This window comes from Amblyomma maculatum, chromosome 1, assembly GCF_055883805.1.
Source record: "Amblyomma maculatum isolate TAMU_Amacu chromosome 1, ASM5588380v1, whole genome shotgun sequence".
Lineage (NCBI taxonomy): Eukaryota > Metazoa > Arthropoda > Arachnida > Ixodida > Ixodidae > Amblyomma > Amblyomma maculatum.
In genome coordinates this window covers 93,652,810-93,669,897 of record NC_139344.1, presented here as the reverse complement: position 1 = coordinate 93,669,897, position 17,088 = coordinate 93,652,810, and the positions used below count along the sequence as shown (strand labels likewise).

The window sequence follows — 17,088 nt, the reverse complement described above, 5'->3', positions numbered from 1 at the left end:
ATAAATGCGCACGTATGCGAGCGAGGATCCGCAACGGGAAACGCTCACGGAAGCCATTAACGACATATAACGTCACATAATCTTGAGTGCCGCCCTCAATTTTCTGACCCGAATCTATATAACGTGAGGCTAAGTTTCTCTCGCGTTTAAAGCGGGTCTGTTATTTCCATATATATATAGGTGAGTACAACGGTGCGTAAACAGGCTCTACAACTCTAAACTAGGAATCTTACAAGAATAATAACAGAGTTCTAAAAGACAAAGGTGAAACTACAGCCGAACGGGAAAACACCACAAGAAAAAGAACACGACAGTCTCGTATCCTGTTTTCTTTCTTGTGGTGATTTCCTGTCGGGAACTGTTCCTTGTGACTTCATGTTGCATGGCGCCGCTTTATACTTATTTCATTCCCGCGCATGTTCGGACGCCCACCTTTCTATTGGGCAGTTACGGGGACCGCGGCCCCAGTTTATTCTAATAAAACTAACCAATACTACTAGACGGTATGAAAGAGCACTGAACAAGGGTAGGGGGAGGGGGGGGGGGAGCCTCAGTTCACAGGTCGAGCCAACGTTTCGACAAGTCCACTTGTCGAAACGTTGGCTCGACCTGCGAACTGAGGCTTCCCCCCTTGTTCAGTGGTCTTTCATACCGTGAAAGGCATCTTGTTACCTCAATACTACGACACCAGCATATACCTCTAATACCAATTTCAAGGCAGTGATCAGCAATACGAAAACAACATTTAAAGGTATTGGTTTTGTCAGTGACTAAGCCAATTTCCTCACAGTATCGTGAACCCTGGAAACACGGAATTCCCTTCAACGGTTACATTTCAACCTCCGATCTCTGTAGCACCAGGGTTGCCTTGTAATGTGCATACTACCGGCTTCAGTGGATGCTACGGATACCCGCTGAATACACATTTTGAGCAACAGTCAGCCTTGTGTGCACTCTCAGGTGCATATGCGAGGGGCGTGGAATATGGAATACTCACCGCTGACGCCTCCGATTGCGTAGATGAAGCCTTCGAGGACGGCAGCGGCGAAATTTCTACGTGGCTGAATCATCGATGGAAGCTCGGTGACTAGAGCCCTTCTGATGTCGACCTCCTCCACTGGCAAACGAGGTATGTGTGCAGAGAGAAAAAAATATATATTTATTTGCGTTTTCATCATGAAGGAAAAGAAGAAAGCAGTAAATGAGGCTTTTCACATGTTGTATGCGGCCGCATTCAGACGGTGAGGTCTCGCGATCCCTAATTATTCCAAACACAGTTATATCCCTTGTGACGCCCAAGGTTTTCCTTTGCCGACGCGATTTTTCACGTGGGATGCCTACTTTATATAATTAGACATGGACTGATGGATATGCTACCATGCATGACGGGCACGAAAAGAGTAAATTATGTAGTGTTGAAGAGAGCCAACGATATTGTTATTCAGAACCCCTGATTTCAAAATTTACAAACGCGTTCCTTTAAACAAGTGACGTATATTGCGCACTTATTTTTCATGCACTCTGACTGAAGAAGCCGTATTCTTATAATATCATTTCCATTTGACCCAGTGCTTCATTGAGCTACATAATCGCCTCGTGCTTAACAGAATACCCTCTTAGCTTCCGCTCAGCCATTCAACTGAAATTGCTGTTACTATACGACGCCAACTTTCATCGCATCTAGCTTTGGAGTCATATAAAATGTGGTCATATCTATTGAGGCGAAAACCTTACTTTCCTATTTTTGCGAAAACGTGTTCGCAAAACGTGGAAGCAAAACGAGGAAGCAGCATGTAACGTGTGATATGACGTCGCATTAAGATGAGGCTGGCAGTCATGAATGTGTATATAATGACGAGTCGTATATAAATGTAATGTAATGCCTAGTCAGTAATGTCATGTGAGTCATGAGTCATAGTCACTTGTCATGAGTCAGTGAGATCGGAGATCCAATGTGCATGAATATGGAGTTCATGCCTTGTGTATGGCAATCAAAGTTATCACCATGACTAGAGTCTAATCATGACCCTCAAAAGTGTTGAGTCATGACATTGCTGAGTCAATTATCCAATGCAGATCTCTGCAGTGCTCTCAAAGTTTTTCGAGCAGGTAGACTTTCAAAACATAGAGATCATACTTGAGGACCGACACGTGGCGCCGTTATAGCCGCCCATCACGTAGATGTCGTAGTGAGCGACGGCCTGGAGGCAGCTGCGTGGCGTAGACACCCTCAGCACCCTGGTCGACGCGTCTGTTTTCGGGTCATAGGACTCAACCGTGTCCAACGTTTCTTCACCAGTAAAGCCGCCCACGCTGAGCCGAGAAGAAAGCAATGCACGTGCACCTTTTTTAAGACACCCAGCCATCATGAACGTGCAGATCCGCTCTCAAGATACATGTGCCAAGGCCGGAAACCGGTCATGTATACGCCGCTCTATCTCGGCTGTGAGCTGTACTTTAAGGGCATACATAGTCAGCTACTTATCACCACTAGCAGTGCAGCGTAATTCACTGCTGTACATATTCATCTCAGTTTTATCTCCGATTAGCGCAGTTATAAGCCAACTGTTGCCACCTTCACCCCCGAACTTCTCTATTTATTCTTCCACATGATTTCCTGCAGTGCGCTGTTACATGTATACGCTTTCCAACGCTAGACGTCCACTTATGCCACTTACAGGTATGCGCTCCAGTGAACCATTATTTATCCACATTAGATTGCGAGGGTTGTACACTGCATGTAGAACGCTGAGCCGTACTGAATCGAACTCCATTCCTTTTTGTGTAAAGCCTATTATTAACGCTCGCAGAAAACAGCGTGAACTATAGAGAAACAACGCGTGTTGACGGTGTGCTAACTGAAATCGAAAAACGTGGAGCCCCCTACCAGCCGGTCTCTCCCGGCAAAGGAATTATTTGAAGGAAAAAAGAGAAGCACCCTGTGCAGTGACAGGCAGTTAGGTGTATCGATTAGGAGGGAAAATCTGATTAAACATTGCTGCGATAACTGCAGCGCCATTTGAAGTTGATTGAAGTTACTGGAAGGTAACGCAGGTTGGACACTGCCACAGACTTTTAAACATTGAGATAACGGTCGCAACAACGATGCTTTGCTGCACAGCGATCAGGTGTCGCTCTCCTTTGCTTTGAGAATGCCTCAGCATCATTAACTAATAATCAAGTCACGTATACAAGCTCGCGCCGTAGTTTCCCAAACTGTCGAACGGCAGCAAGCATGCCGAGTTTTGTTATATTCAAATAGGTCCAATGTTCCAAGCTCACATGTAAATTCGACCTCCGGCAGTGGCGGCGACCGTAAACCACTGGTTCCTCTTGGCGTCGTAGCGTTCGACGCTGTTTGTACAACGGAGCCCATCAAAGCCACCCATGGAATAGATGTACCCCTGAGACCAGACAAAAAAAAAAAATCGCCAACGTGGCGGTCACAGATCCCTCACAGATAAAAAGAACTGGTTTAGCATCCTAGCCGACATTTCGGTTACTCTTCAGGAGCATTACAACGGCGGCACTATGCAAGTGATTTAATATTGTGCTTGTAACATGACACCTGTACATTTCCCTCGGCCGCTGATTATTTGCTTATTGATTATTTGATTGTTTTTATAAGCGTGCAATGACTTTTCCGTAAAAAGTGCGCCCATTTAAGATGATCGTACGTCAAATGTCTGTCGACTCTTCCTGTTCCGACATCGTGACTCCTTCCGATGTAGTGGCTGCGGCCCTTTAGAGCGACTTCTGTCATTAGAAAAATTATGTAAACGATCCGTTACGTTTAATGCAAATGCTCATTCTATCAAGTCAGGAAGCAACACACTAATCGCGGCTATAGGAGACGTCAAAAAACGCAGGATTGTCTACCTTGAAACCATGTTTTTTGTGGTGGTCATTTTTCGCGCCTACCTTGAGCCTTGTGGTTACGCTACTAAGCGTCTCCAGGCGAGAATTTAGTAGTGTTCAAGTCGAGTCTTCAATTGTGGAGGCTGCGCCTGCAAGGTGTGAAAGCTCCCTGGCACTGACTTGCTGTGAAGCTTCTGAAGTGTCTGCAAGTTAGCATTTCAGTGTTGTACCAAATTTCAGCGAATAATTTTCGTCACGCGCAAGTTGATGTATGCGTTGTCTGCAATAAGGCAGCCATCTCAAAACGAACCAAGGAAGAAAAACAAACGACAAGGTTTCTATTCTATATGCTGTAAAGGATGTCTCTGCTCCGGGCTGGAGCTCTGCACCAAGACGTCAGCCAAGAACCTCGTATCAAAGATAAGATATCATTTTCTTAAGAGGCCGCTAAAGTGCAATGGAACTTTTCCTAAGTGATTTCTTGAGCAGCTGCGCTCAACTTACGCTGCGGTAGCGATTAGTCAGTCCCGTATATTAAAATACACCACTCTTGTTCATAAGTATCTCATTGTCATCTTTCCTGAAGTAATGACTTGTGAAGGTGATGTTATGAAGAATAAAAAGAAAGCCCACTGAGCAATTGTAAATATTTTTTTTAAACAGAAAGCTTCACTACGCCACCGCGGACGAAGGCCAGCGACGGCTCACGATTGACCTTCAAGGAACCGGAGGATTAAGTGTGGTTATGATAAAAAAATACGCCCCCTTCGATCCCCATTCCAGCGCGAAAACCAATACTTCGCGCCGGTCCCATGGGAAACAGTCTAAAGTGCCTAGTGTAATAACGATAGTGGCGATGATGATGCTAATGATTCTTATGATCATGATAGTAGCGATAACTATTACGATGCAGTCCTGTAAAGTGGTTTTCCCCATTTCCGCTTAAGCAGGCTTAAGCGGAGTCCTGTATTATAGTCTATGCACCCAGGATATGTGGCTAAGCGACAAGTGCTAAACAGAATGGATCTACTAATATCAGAGCATAAAAAGCTGCGTGGTTAGATTTCGCCCTAGCATTGAAATAATCGTGATTAAACATTGTATACGCTTTAAATTTACGCTATATAAACGAGCTCAGAATCTTCGATTAAAAAATTTCGTAGGTGCAAGCAAATGTTCGAAATTTTCGCGCGTCAAAAGAAATCGCATCAGTGCTCCGCATCAGTATTCATTTTGCACGAATATTGTAACAGGTATTCATAAGGAAATTCGAGTAGCATTTATTTCGGCCTGTAGCTGAGCTATTCGTATTCGTGTTTGAACCGGAAATAAACTAAGCGTATTCGATTTTCTTTGAGAAACATACTATGCGCCCATCCACAAATTATGGGCATCGATAAGGTTAACGTCGAGCGGCCGAATCACTGCGAAACACTGCCTGCAGAACGTTCATTTGTGCCTTTATTACTCAGCTCAGTAACCGACTTCTTCGAACAGCTGACGATTTAAAATGCATAATCGTCGTGTGTGCCATTCTCCCTACAGCTGGCGTTAGTATAGGTCATCCCACGTGAATGGATTGTCTATGTGTAACAATCTGCATAACTGTTGTCCGTGGTGCGTTTCGTTGACGTGCGTCGCGTTGAAATAGAAGCGGATGAGAGCAAATGCGACATGTAACTGCATGGTTGCCACCGGCATCGTAGCAGCTTACCTGCAGGGTGGCCACGCTGACGGAGCAGCGGGCTTGGTTCATGCTGGCCCTGTGGCTCCAATGGTTCTTGCTGACGTCAAAGCAAACGACGGAATGGTAGCACTTGCGGCCGTTGAAGCCCCCCACGATGTAAATGCAAGAGTTCAGAATCGCCACCCCGTGGTACGCCCTGCGAGTGGAGGGAGCGCCCACGACCGCACAATCGATAAGGTAGATTAGGTATACCGAAAGATACAATGATCTGTCATTTGAGTCAGCTGGTTAAGTAACGTAGTTTTTGCAGCGGCCAGAAGTACAGAAAACTAACGCTCTAATCTACAGTCTAGTTTGTTGCTCCTCCGCCTGTCGCCTTGGAGCTCTGAAAGCTATAAAGGTCTGTAGACGGCTTCTTATATCGACGACAAAGCACCGAAACAGGTGTTTCCATCAGTATTAGCAGATTAACCGTGACGCAGCTTCCTGCAGTACGAAACAGTTGGATTAAGACTGCATACACAGTGGTCTGGTAGCGCGCAAAAGCAGGAGGCCGTTTCCGTTAAGTAGAAAGATATAAGGTGTTTCAGTGGCACTGCCATAGTGATTAGCTCTGAGGAGGAAGCACCGGGTAGGCTGGAGGAGGATGTGATGTGGTAAGGGTGGTGGGGTTAGAAAGTGTAATCAAACAAGAGAAAGGCCACGCTACACCAACGACGTCAATCCTCCGCGCCCGTACAGGGGTTTCTTACACGAAAGTCTCCCTTCAATCCCTTTTCACTTTACTTGTATTTTACTGAAATCAATTATTTTTAAGAAGTTGTGAGCATGCGCATTAAAATTCCGCGAGGGGGATGGCATGGCATGGGTGCATAAATGCACGAAGAGAACAAAATGTAGGATGGAGCCTACGAAGACTCCAATGACACATCATTCTCGATTGGAGCTTCGGAAAGTTCTGATTATCCGCACTCTTCTCCATGAGCTCACCCAGAAATTTGTCGTTTCGTAGTCTGCACGTCATCCTCAAAATCAAACAAACAAAGGGAACAAATGCGTATGTATGCATTTAAAAATAAAGTAGAGGTGGCATACCGGGGCGATGTGTACTGATTGCCCATGAGGCGCCATGTAGATGTGCGGGTGTTGAAGGCGTGTACTTCATTGGTCGCACCTGATGTCCAGCTGCCACAGGACCAAGATGTCACTTGGGATGCGTGGCTTCAGCCATAACTTAGCTGACAGGTTCACGCCAGCACACTCACCAAGCACCGCCAACTGGCCAGTCAGAGACTGCGCGAGGAATAGGCGTCGCGGACAATCAAGACATTCGGTCATGTACTACATTCCTCCGAGGCCTGTAAGATTCCGTACTTTCATATTCTCAGATTTCTCTTAATCCGCTATATTTCCCAATCCAAACTAAGGCCATATTTTTCTGGGCGAAAAGAGCGCCACGTATCCAATCATATGTCAATTTGACACGCACCGGGAGATGATATATTGAAAATGCCCCGACGAACAGAGACCGTTATCCTGAATGATCAAGGTCTCGAGGAGTACGTGAGTCAGGGTGCAGAAGGGAGCAAGGATGAACTCTAAGAGCCTCTCTTTTGGTACGCAGTACAGAAAGGAGGGTAGTAACTGGTAAGAGCCGGGTCGCTACGTTGTCTTCATTCATCTTTTTTTTATCACATTTTGTAGCATTTTTATTTACCTTAATTTATTTTACTCTGTAACGCGCTGCAATCTTAAATTTCTTTGTTTAGACCATTTCCCTACTTTCAAGTCACCATTTCTCCACGCAATTCTTATTAACATCTATTGCAGATGCATTCACATTATCTTCGTTATCGCGGAACCCAAGGGAAACCAGAACACTAAGTGTGCCCGGTTCGGGAACTGGATATATTCTGCTGCATTCTAGCAAAATATGCTCAATTTTTCTCTCCTTATTTACCAGAGCCTGCACACAAGTCACCAGCGAGAACATTTTGTTTCTTTGTTTTTTTTTTGTTTTTTTTTTAGCAGCAGTTTGTTGCTTCTGGAACTACGTGTCACCGGTTGTCACGTGAATCATGCGAGCTCGGGAGTGCACGTGCTCCTAAACCGTAGAGGCTTAATGCACCGCTTACGTTTACGTTTTAGCCAAAGAGGACTATAAAAGGGAAAATGTTCGAGGCACAGCCGAAACACCCTACGTTCTCAAAACACGATAGTATATCGATGCGGAACAGTATACTAACCTGGCGAATTGCACTCAGGACCATGAGGCTATCTTTGTCGTCTTACACTTGAGGATCGGCTACAACCCGGTCGAAGTCTCTGTACAAGAAAACCAGAAATTTTAAAGCTCAATAGCCCTTCCTGCAGCGACGGATATATGTCAAGCGCATTTACTAACAGGTTCCTTTTCTCTTCCGGATTACCAGATTATGCACGTATTATAGGACTAAACAAAAACAAATAAAACATGAGACTTTGGATGTCCCCAAGGGCAATGAAAATGTAAAATTTCCTACCCAGTGCCAGTTCAGATGCTTGTGTTCTGTCGAGGTGATGTTCTTCGTCGTCTTGACCGCAACGGAGGCAAAAGAGGTGACCATTGCGCTAGCTCTAACCCAACAACAGGTCAAAAGTATAGTTACAGACTCCAAATCAGCGATTAGAAACTTTGACGCGGGCCGCATTTCGGCCATAGCAGCAAGAGTGTTGGCCAGTGGTCCACCACCGGCAGAGCAGGTCGCGCTCATTTGGACACCAGCGCACCAGGGGTTGAAGGGGAACGAGAAAGTGCACGTACTGGGCCGAGGATTAGCTACATTCTGGGATCTCAGTGGCGTACATGCACAACCCCGTACCCCTTGCGCGATGAGGAGTCCCTACAGTTAGATGATGACCTTAATACCTACTAAGATATCCTAAATCATTACAAATTAGGCAGATCAATATTTCCAAACGCGTGTAAGCAACTCACCCAAAGCAAGGAGGCTACGTGGCGTAAACTACAAACTGTAGTATTCCCTAACCCCCATCTTTACAGCAAGTGGCACCTGGAAATTTTTAGCCCCAGGTGCAAACGTTGCGATGGCATAGCGGCCATGGTCCACATGATATGGAAGTGTCCTAGATTGGAGAACCTGGCCGAACAGATGAGTCCTGGGAGGCACTATACTTCTCAAACAGGACGATAAAGGGCAAAGTGAAGTCATCCATCTCGCCATGGCCGCTGCTCAGATCCAAGAGAGAGATCCAGGTCGACGGCTGAGGGGGAGGACATGGCTGGGACAGAGCTGTGCCTCGGATCCTCGCCAACCTTTGACGGGTGACAATAAATGTTATTTTTCTCTCTCTCTCTCTCTCTCTCTCTCTCTCTCTCTCTCTCTCTCTCTCTCTCTCTCTCTCTCTCTCTCGTCGTCGTCGTCGTCGTCGTCGTCTAATACTTGCTTATTTTTCAGGTTTGTAGTAGTGCGCCTATATAACCGATTAACTACATGTCTTTGCGGGCCTGTAAAGTAAGGTGTGAATTTAAAAATAATAATAAGGTTGGTAAATTTATTGGCACCTTCAGAGGTCAACAGCATGAAAAGGAAACCCAGGAAATTTCGACAAACGCTTCTTTTTGCACGGCTGGCACCAGGTGCTGCATGGCGCTAAACGCCAAATATTACCGAGGGAAATCTGAAAGCTTGTGACATCACATTATTTCCTAAGTTAATTAAAACAGCTCGGTACGAGATACTGCAGCACGTGAAAACATTACAACGGATCACACGGGTGCCAACAAAGGTGAACGAAGTGTGTCTGCGCCACGCAGATTCTCAGGCTCTGAGCTCTGTCTCGTGCACCGTGCGAGTTCGCTGTTCTCTCTCTCTCTTTGTGTGCGTACGTGCGTGCATGTGTGGGCATGTGTGTGCGTGCGTGTGCGTGCATGTGTGTGCGTGCGTGCGTGTGCGTGTGTGTGCGTGTGTGTGTGCGTGTGCGTGTGTGAGAGAGGGAGGGAGTGCCGTCATTACGTCTACCGCTCATGGGGCTATGCAAAAATATTAATACTGATTTACGCGGCGGTATCCGCTGATGGCCGACAGATAGCCCTAGCTGGAACTCTCCCAGAAAGCTGGGGATGCGAAGAAGACAGTTTCAGCAAACTTTCAGCTGAGGTAAAGATCAACAATTGAACGTTTCTGTAATGAGAAAGTGCGATCTGAAGCCGTTGGGCCAGCGTTTTCCTTTATTACCTGCAACGTTTTTGTTATTCTCGTGCTCACTTGAGTGCACTATACTCCGTTTCATACATCAAGTGCAACACTACCAAAGCTACAGCTCTTGTTTGCGCTCTCCGCATCCGCGATAAAAAATAGTGCCTGCTCTTGACGAGAGAAAATAATAGTTGCTTTATCTGCAAGCTTAATACATTTTACATTTGCCATCAACTTTATAAAAAGCACCTTTTCTAGGGAAAAAAAGTCGGATTCGGCTAATTTGTATGTTTTTTTATGTCGTTTTTGCTCGTGCCGCGTTTTGCTGCCCCGCAACCTTGCCAGCTGTGCCAGCAGATGGCGCTGGCTGTGCCCTCCGCGCTGCGCATCTCTTTTTGAGAAAATGGTTCTTTGGTGCGCATTTTTTCTATAAGATCCGCTATGTGAAGATATCTAAGCATGCGAAGCATGTTATTGCAAACGTGTATGCTCGGAATAGAGCCCGTTTCAGCAGGAACCACTCGCCTACAGAACGAGCGCGTAGTGATACGCCTCCTGTTTTTTTTTCTTGCGGACTACTTGCGTACCTTTCGCTGCGTTGCACCTGATGTATGAAACGGAGTATAGCATTCAAGCGAGCGCATAAGCACAGTGAGATGCTTTTAATTTAGAATTGTCTTTGCACAGAGGACATCTGTTATTATTGGTCCAATTTCATTAAACTCAAGCCGTATACTTGTTTCTCTTCCTAGACTAAAACAAGCAAGCGCACCAATATTCGTACAGCCATTCGTTTTACGAGAACTTGTTAAAACTGGAGCAATAGTTAGAGTTCAGTTTTTCCTTCAATGCGTAGGTGGCGCTTCTTAAGAAAAACGTATACCTAACACTAAAGCCTCTTTGTGATCCGCCGTGGTGTTCCTAAATGGCTTAATGAATGTCATTTTGGGTAAAATAAAGGTTTAAAAGTGAAACACATTTTCATTTCTTGACTTTTTTTTTTTTTTTCAAAGTGAAGTGTAGGATACGCATCAGTATGCCCCAAACGTTGAACGGTATATTTATGACGTAGAAGAAAAGTTGTGGCCCCGTAAGCGACTCCAATGTTAATTAAATAGATGTTTTTCATGTGTTTTAATCCCGCTCGCAAGGGCTGATGGAATTTAAGACATTTGGTAAAATTTTTCCATGCTGCGCCTGAGAGACATCAAGACATTTACATCACAGCCACTATTAGCGTGTGTATGTTGGCCTCGAATACAGATGGCCCATACCCACTAAAGGGAGATGGCCGAGACACAAGCAGTGAAACCAAAATTTGTATGATGGAAGAAAAAAACCTGAAATAATATAGATTTACCGCGCGTAAGGTGCATTCCAAGTGACGACCCATATATTTTTAAGTCTTGCGCCTTATTGCAGCGGGATACCAAAAATCAATATTCTGTATTCCTTCTCATTTAACCGAAATTAACACATTTCCCTGCGCTATGAATGTGGTGAAGTTGGCATTTTTTTTTCTTTAGGTTGCAGCGCGCAGATCACCTCTGCCTCCACTGCATTTCATATCCCTATAGTTTACGTTTGATGTTTAGTTTTTACAAGCAGATTATCCCGACCTAACGTATAGGCCAATGCCAGTGGTGTCCAGGCGATGTCATTCACTGCAGCTTCGGCTTCGACGGCGCAGAACTCACGTGTCATCACATCCCACAAATCGCACTAGGGGCAGGAAGTGGGCGAGGTAGGCTTTTCTCCCTTCTGCGTCAGCCGCTATCCACTTCAGGATGGCTCGGAAAGTGCAGTCCACTTCGCTAGACGACTGCAGCTGGTCGTCCACGAGAAGGGCTTGCATCTCGTCGGGGGTGAGAGATTCGACCTGGTCTCTCCAGAGCTGGAGACAGACACGGCTCATTTAAGTGCACCCGCGCAGTTACTCCGAAAGTCCGCTACATAAGGCGCCTAATGTTCCTCGGAACCAATGGATGACTGCATTACTGGCCCATGTGCGGCCCTTCCAATCAAACTCATGAGATTTCCTCTGATGCTTCGCGTAATCATCGCGATCGGCTTGCATCTGCACATTGGTTTTTAAATGAAATAAAGACGTTAATAAGACTAGGTAAGACAAGACAAGAAAGATAAGCCAAAGAAATAAGATGAGCCGATGCTCAAATTAAGTTCGATTTGCTCATACACTTTTGCTCATTCGTGTCAGAACATTGAGCCAAGAAGACAGCGGCGGTAGCTAAACGCAGCCTTTGTGCAATTTCGCTGACGTATTTCGGGAGAGTGGAAGAGCATCAGGCCGCCGCACTTTCTTTTTTCTGTTCTCCACAGCTACGGAAAACCACCGTTTTAAATAGACGCTAAAAGAACAGCGTATCAGAAAAACAGGAACGCGAAATACGGGCAGATAAATACAAGCGCTTGGCTGCTATCTCTCGCGCCCCTGCGTTTCCAGTATGCTGTTCATAGTTAACAAATGGCAAGCCAGTTGGCCCGCTGCCCTCCTCTTCATCCATTATAGCGAGAAGGCACTGTCAATCATCAATGGGCCAGATTACATCATCATCAGCCTGACTATACCCACTGCAGGGCGAAGGCCTCTCCCATATTTCTCCAATGAACCCGGTTCTGTGCTAGCTGCATCCACTTGACCCCTGCGAACTTTTTAACCTCATCCGCCCACCTAGCTTTCTACCGCCCCCTGCTACGCTTTCCTTCCCTTGGAATCCAGTTTGTTACCCTAAGCAACCACCGGTTATCCTCTCTTCGCACTACATGTCCTGCCCATGCCCATTTCTTCTTCTTAATTTCCACTAGAATGTCAGTAACTTGTTATTTCTCTGACCCAATCTGCACGCTTCCTATTTCTTAATGTTACCCCTACCATTTTTCGTTCCATAGCCCTCTGCGATGTCCTCAACTTAAGTAGAACCCTCTTGATTAGCCTCCACGTTTCAGCCCCATAGGTGAGTACAGGTAAGATGCAACTGTTGTATACTTTCCTCTTGAGCGATACCGGTAAGCTGCTAGTCATAATCTGCGAGTGCTTCCCAAATGCGCTCCATCTCAGTCTTATTCTTCTTGTTATTTCCTTTTCATGGTCCGGATCTGCGGTTACTACCTGTCCTACGTCGACATATTCGCCTACTATTTCCAGTGCTTCGCTACCTTACGTAAACTGCTGTTCCCTCCCAAGGCTGTTGAACATTACCTTAGTCTTCTGCATATTGATTTTCAAGCCTCCTTTCTACTTTTCCTGTCTAGGTCATGAGTAATTATTTGCAGTTCATCCCCCGAGTTACTTAGCAAGGCAATGTCATCAGCAAATCGCAGATTTGTGATGACGATCATGTGGCTGTCCGCAAAGGCAGCGGATGAGCTCAAGTTTTGCACCCCAGCCCTTAAGAAGAAAGAAGAAATTGACGAGCAATCTCAGCAAGAAATGAAAGCAGCTTGAATTCAGTTAACCATGATCCTATCAAGATATTCAATTTTCAGATATAGCGAGGTGATAGCAAGCAACGTGACTACTTGTTAGAAATGATAGCGTTTATGGCAAGAGGCCCTCGCCCGTAGAACATGAAGAAAGACTAACCAACCAAAAAGACGCACACAGGAAAACACAGCTGTCTGTTTTTTTTCTGTGTGTGTCTTCTTGGCTGATTATTATTTCTTCATGCAATGCACCAACTAGCCCAACACGTGTTTGACTGAATTACCTTGCCCGTAGAATGTTCTATCAAAGTTGAAAGCTCGAGAGTAATCAGTAAAACTGCCATACGCCTGTATCCTAAAAGAACTTTCTGAGTCAGTGACTCCCGTCTTTTCCTGTACCTGAAAATCGTACCTCCATAAAGTGCCTTGTGAAGTAGCGAAAGGCCTCTACAGCGAGGCTGATGTATCCCCTTCTCAGGGCCAAGCGATAAGTGTTTACGCAGGAATCTGGCCCCAGGTACTGCTTCAGCATGGTGATGCAGTGGTCGCGGATCTCGCTCATCTGCGCCGTTAGATTCATAAAAATAAAAAGAAAAATTCTAATATGTTTACAATCGCGCTGCACAGAGTGAAAAGTTTGAAAAATAACCTTCAGAGAAATAGCGCTGACGGCTGCACATGGAGTGCGAAGAATTTTTGGCTCATTCTGGTAAAACGTATTTTCCAGTAAAAAGCTTGTGTAATTTAAATGGCGTGGTGTGTAGCGGCATAGTATCGTGAGATAGGTTCTCCTTCCCTTCCCAACTCTGCAACATCACTGGTTGTGGTGTTTTTGCCCTTATACGTCCTCAGCACATCCTCGTTCGCTCTGTTTCGAGACCAGAAGGTAAACCGCGACACATCGCAGAGCGCTCATTGTCTTTTCGCTGCAACCTATTGCTACAACAAAGCAGTTACTTGAGGCATATTTATCCGAAGGTAAACCTTTCTAACCTGCCGGTGTACTATGGGCGGTGGACATGGACCTCGGACATCGGGGAAGGAATATCGGACCTCCAAGAGTCATGTTCAATCAGCCCATTGTGTATACAACTGCCAAGCCTTAACAATGAGGCCGCTATTGACAACACCGAACACGTTTCAGCTGCCACTCATCGACACAAAGACACCCGTCTTGGTATCGTACCGCCTATTTTGCACATTTCTTAGGTTTTATCACTGGCCGTGCAAAATCAATCAGTATCTCTTCTCACAATCTGTGCCTGCGAAATATTTCACTCAGTTATGTTTCAGCAGCTAAACCCTGCGCGTTTCGCTTTGTTGAACGTGAGAATAGGCGCACCGAGCTAAATGAAACCGCTCAGGTAACGATCAAGCACGCATCGTATCCTCCTTGCTCGGTTGCAGAGTTTTTCCTCTGATATAATGATCTCCAGCCTCATGTTTTAAGACAATGAGCAACCATCTCCGTTTAGGTCACAGCTGTTTTCTTCTAGTGTCATCATTGTGTACTGTGGTGTCACTCGAGCTGCCTTAATATCCACTTTTATCACAGCGACTGAACATTCTAATCATTCATTCACTATCATGCCACCTCAGCTCCTACACTCGAGGTGTCTTCGATTTGGCGGCACCAGCTGCACTAGATCAAGTAGTGCAGCACCACCGTCCTTGTTTTGCCGGTGCCGCGCGCGCCGTATTCACTTCTCTTCTCGTTTTGTCCAGGTGCAGGACTAGTTCTGCACGAGTTCTCGCCCATCGTGCACTCGCTGCGGAGGAGGTGCAGAAAAATGTGCGGCATGGCGTACGCGCCACTCGGCCAAGAGCAGGCGACGCTGTGCATCGTTCTGCAGAGCTTTGTAGAGCCGGACGGTTCGTTGCTAACGGATCCACGATTGGTTGCGTATACAAGGTAGTTGGGCTGTATGCTGGTGATTAACTTCTTGTTTTTGGCCAGGACATAGGAGCGGTATTATATGTAGTTGTGGTCACATTTATGTAGCGTTACGTGGCCATGATACGGCACCTTTCCGCGCATTGGCTTATGTAGCATTTTTTTTTAATCGTGTTGTGTGGCACTGGGGTTGACCTAAGAAGACGGGCAACTGAGAACAGAAATCAGCTGCGATCTATCGAGTAATTGTTGCCATGTCAAGTACGTGTGAGAGACCCATCCACACGATAGCGGGCACAGCGACTTTGCGACGTCAAACTTGTCGCCCACGAAGTACATAGACGTCTGAGAGTCAATGTATACACCGCGCAGTGAGGTACGTGCGTCTTTTCAGCAGTAGCGTTTTTGGACAGAAGACCGGAACCTTGATTTATACCGCTGAATCAGTCAAGCGTCTATTTAGACGGCCTTGTTTAAACAAAGACTCATTACAGCTGCTTACAACGTTAATTCTCTCGTACCCAGGCACATTAATTACATCTTCTCAGACCGATATAACGATTGTGCAGCCACGCGTACGTTGACGAGTTGGTCGTAAACAACGTCACTGTCGCCATAGTAGTCGTCACTTTCCGATTGCAGCAGGCCTACGGCAGCTGGCTTCGAAATTGGGCGTGATCATGTTATAGCACGCGATACATTCCATGTACACAGCGCGCACGTGTCTGCTAGGTTGCAGAGTCCTACACTTGCGTACTCGTTTTGGCAGCTGTCGTTGCCCGCCAGTGTCGGAACTGGCACTGCACGATCACGTGACCGAATGGCACCGCTGCAGCACTTTTCAGAACTAGTGCAGCCAGTGCAAGCCAAATCGAAGAAACCTTCAGACTCTGTGGCATTCTAATTTACAGCGATGACTACGCTGACCTCTTTGGTGTCAACTTTTTGATATCCCGACGATGGTAAGTTTGTTATGTGACAATTGCGTCGCGTGATATGTGTGTCGTGCGATAACTGTGTCTTGTGATTAGTGTGTGGATTTTGAAGATGGCGTCACTTGGCTACAACTCAAGACCACAATTAAATGACGCTCGGGGGAGTACCAGAATCCAAATGCATCGACCTTTGCTGTGACACCGTCAACCGCTTTGCACCTTTCACTGTGCGCCTATAAGCAACCGCGGCTGGAGAAAAGCGGTCAACTGCAGCGGCATCGTTAACAAGCCGGTGCCATTCGATGCTTCTCAAGGCCGACTGCAGCTTTATTTTGATAGTGTATCCGCCCTCAGCACTCTTGCTACGTGTGTCGCATCTGCCGCGTTTAAGCATAGCAAGGGACAGTTTTACTTGTACTGTGATACCCCCCATTCTGCTCCTGTTTCCTTCTCTCTTCATCCCAAACAGTAGCGGTCAATCGCAACTGCGTGGAGAAGTTCGGGCCGGTTGTGCATTCATCGACCCTGATATCTAGCTATCTGCAGCACCCTGCTACAAGGCATCCACCAAATCGGTTATTCAACATATTTTCCCATGTCGGCGGTAGTGCATTGTGAGCCCACAGATCGGCTCTGCCTGAACTGTCTCGAATTCACGTTGTACATCTCGGCCATCTCGAGCACTTGGTCGACGTTGTGCAGCCCGATGCGTGCGAAAAGGGGCGCATCGTAGGCAAAGTCTATGAGCAGCTGAAGCATGTCGATTCCCATGTCCCTCAACACCACACGAATAGGTGGCTTCCATTCCAATTGCTCCTGGTTCTGCTCATTGGTGATATCTCCCTTGGTTACGTTGAACATGATGTTGCAGCCCGAGAACCTGTAGTTGTATGGGGAGGCGAGAGACGCATGGAAAGGTCATCACCTCGCAGTGTACTGAGGAAGCATGCTAGCTTGATTCAGCAGAACGCAAAAGTCTCGCTAAAAAACAAATCAAGAGATAGCAAGGACATCTCAAGAATTTTGCGGTTCTTACACGCAATATGAATATATGTTAAAACTAGGGGCGCT

The 17,088-nt window shown here is 46.1% G+C and overlaps 1 pseudogene across 1 annotated transcript in view; it reads right to left on the bottom strand.

The window, feature by feature from the left end:
• Window positions 1–17,088, bottom strand: part of LOC146203204 (kelch-like protein 10) — a 42,882-nt pseudogene that overhangs the window by 9,898 nt on the left and 15,896 nt on the right. Inside the window, exons 4-12 of the transcript XR_014706898.1 lie at window positions 16,675–16,897; window positions 13,601–13,750; window positions 11,442–11,638; window positions 7,792–7,870; window positions 6,641–6,838; window positions 5,573–5,741; window positions 3,283–3,404; window positions 2,138–2,313; window positions 998–1,117 (exon numbers count right to left, since the gene is read on the bottom strand). The product of XR_014706898.1 is annotated as a kelch-like protein 10 (transcript). The remainder of the gene's footprint in view (window positions 1–997; window positions 1,118–2,137; window positions 2,314–3,282; window positions 3,405–5,572; window positions 5,742–6,640; window positions 6,839–7,791; window positions 7,871–11,441; window positions 11,639–13,600; window positions 13,751–16,674; window positions 16,898–17,088) is intronic.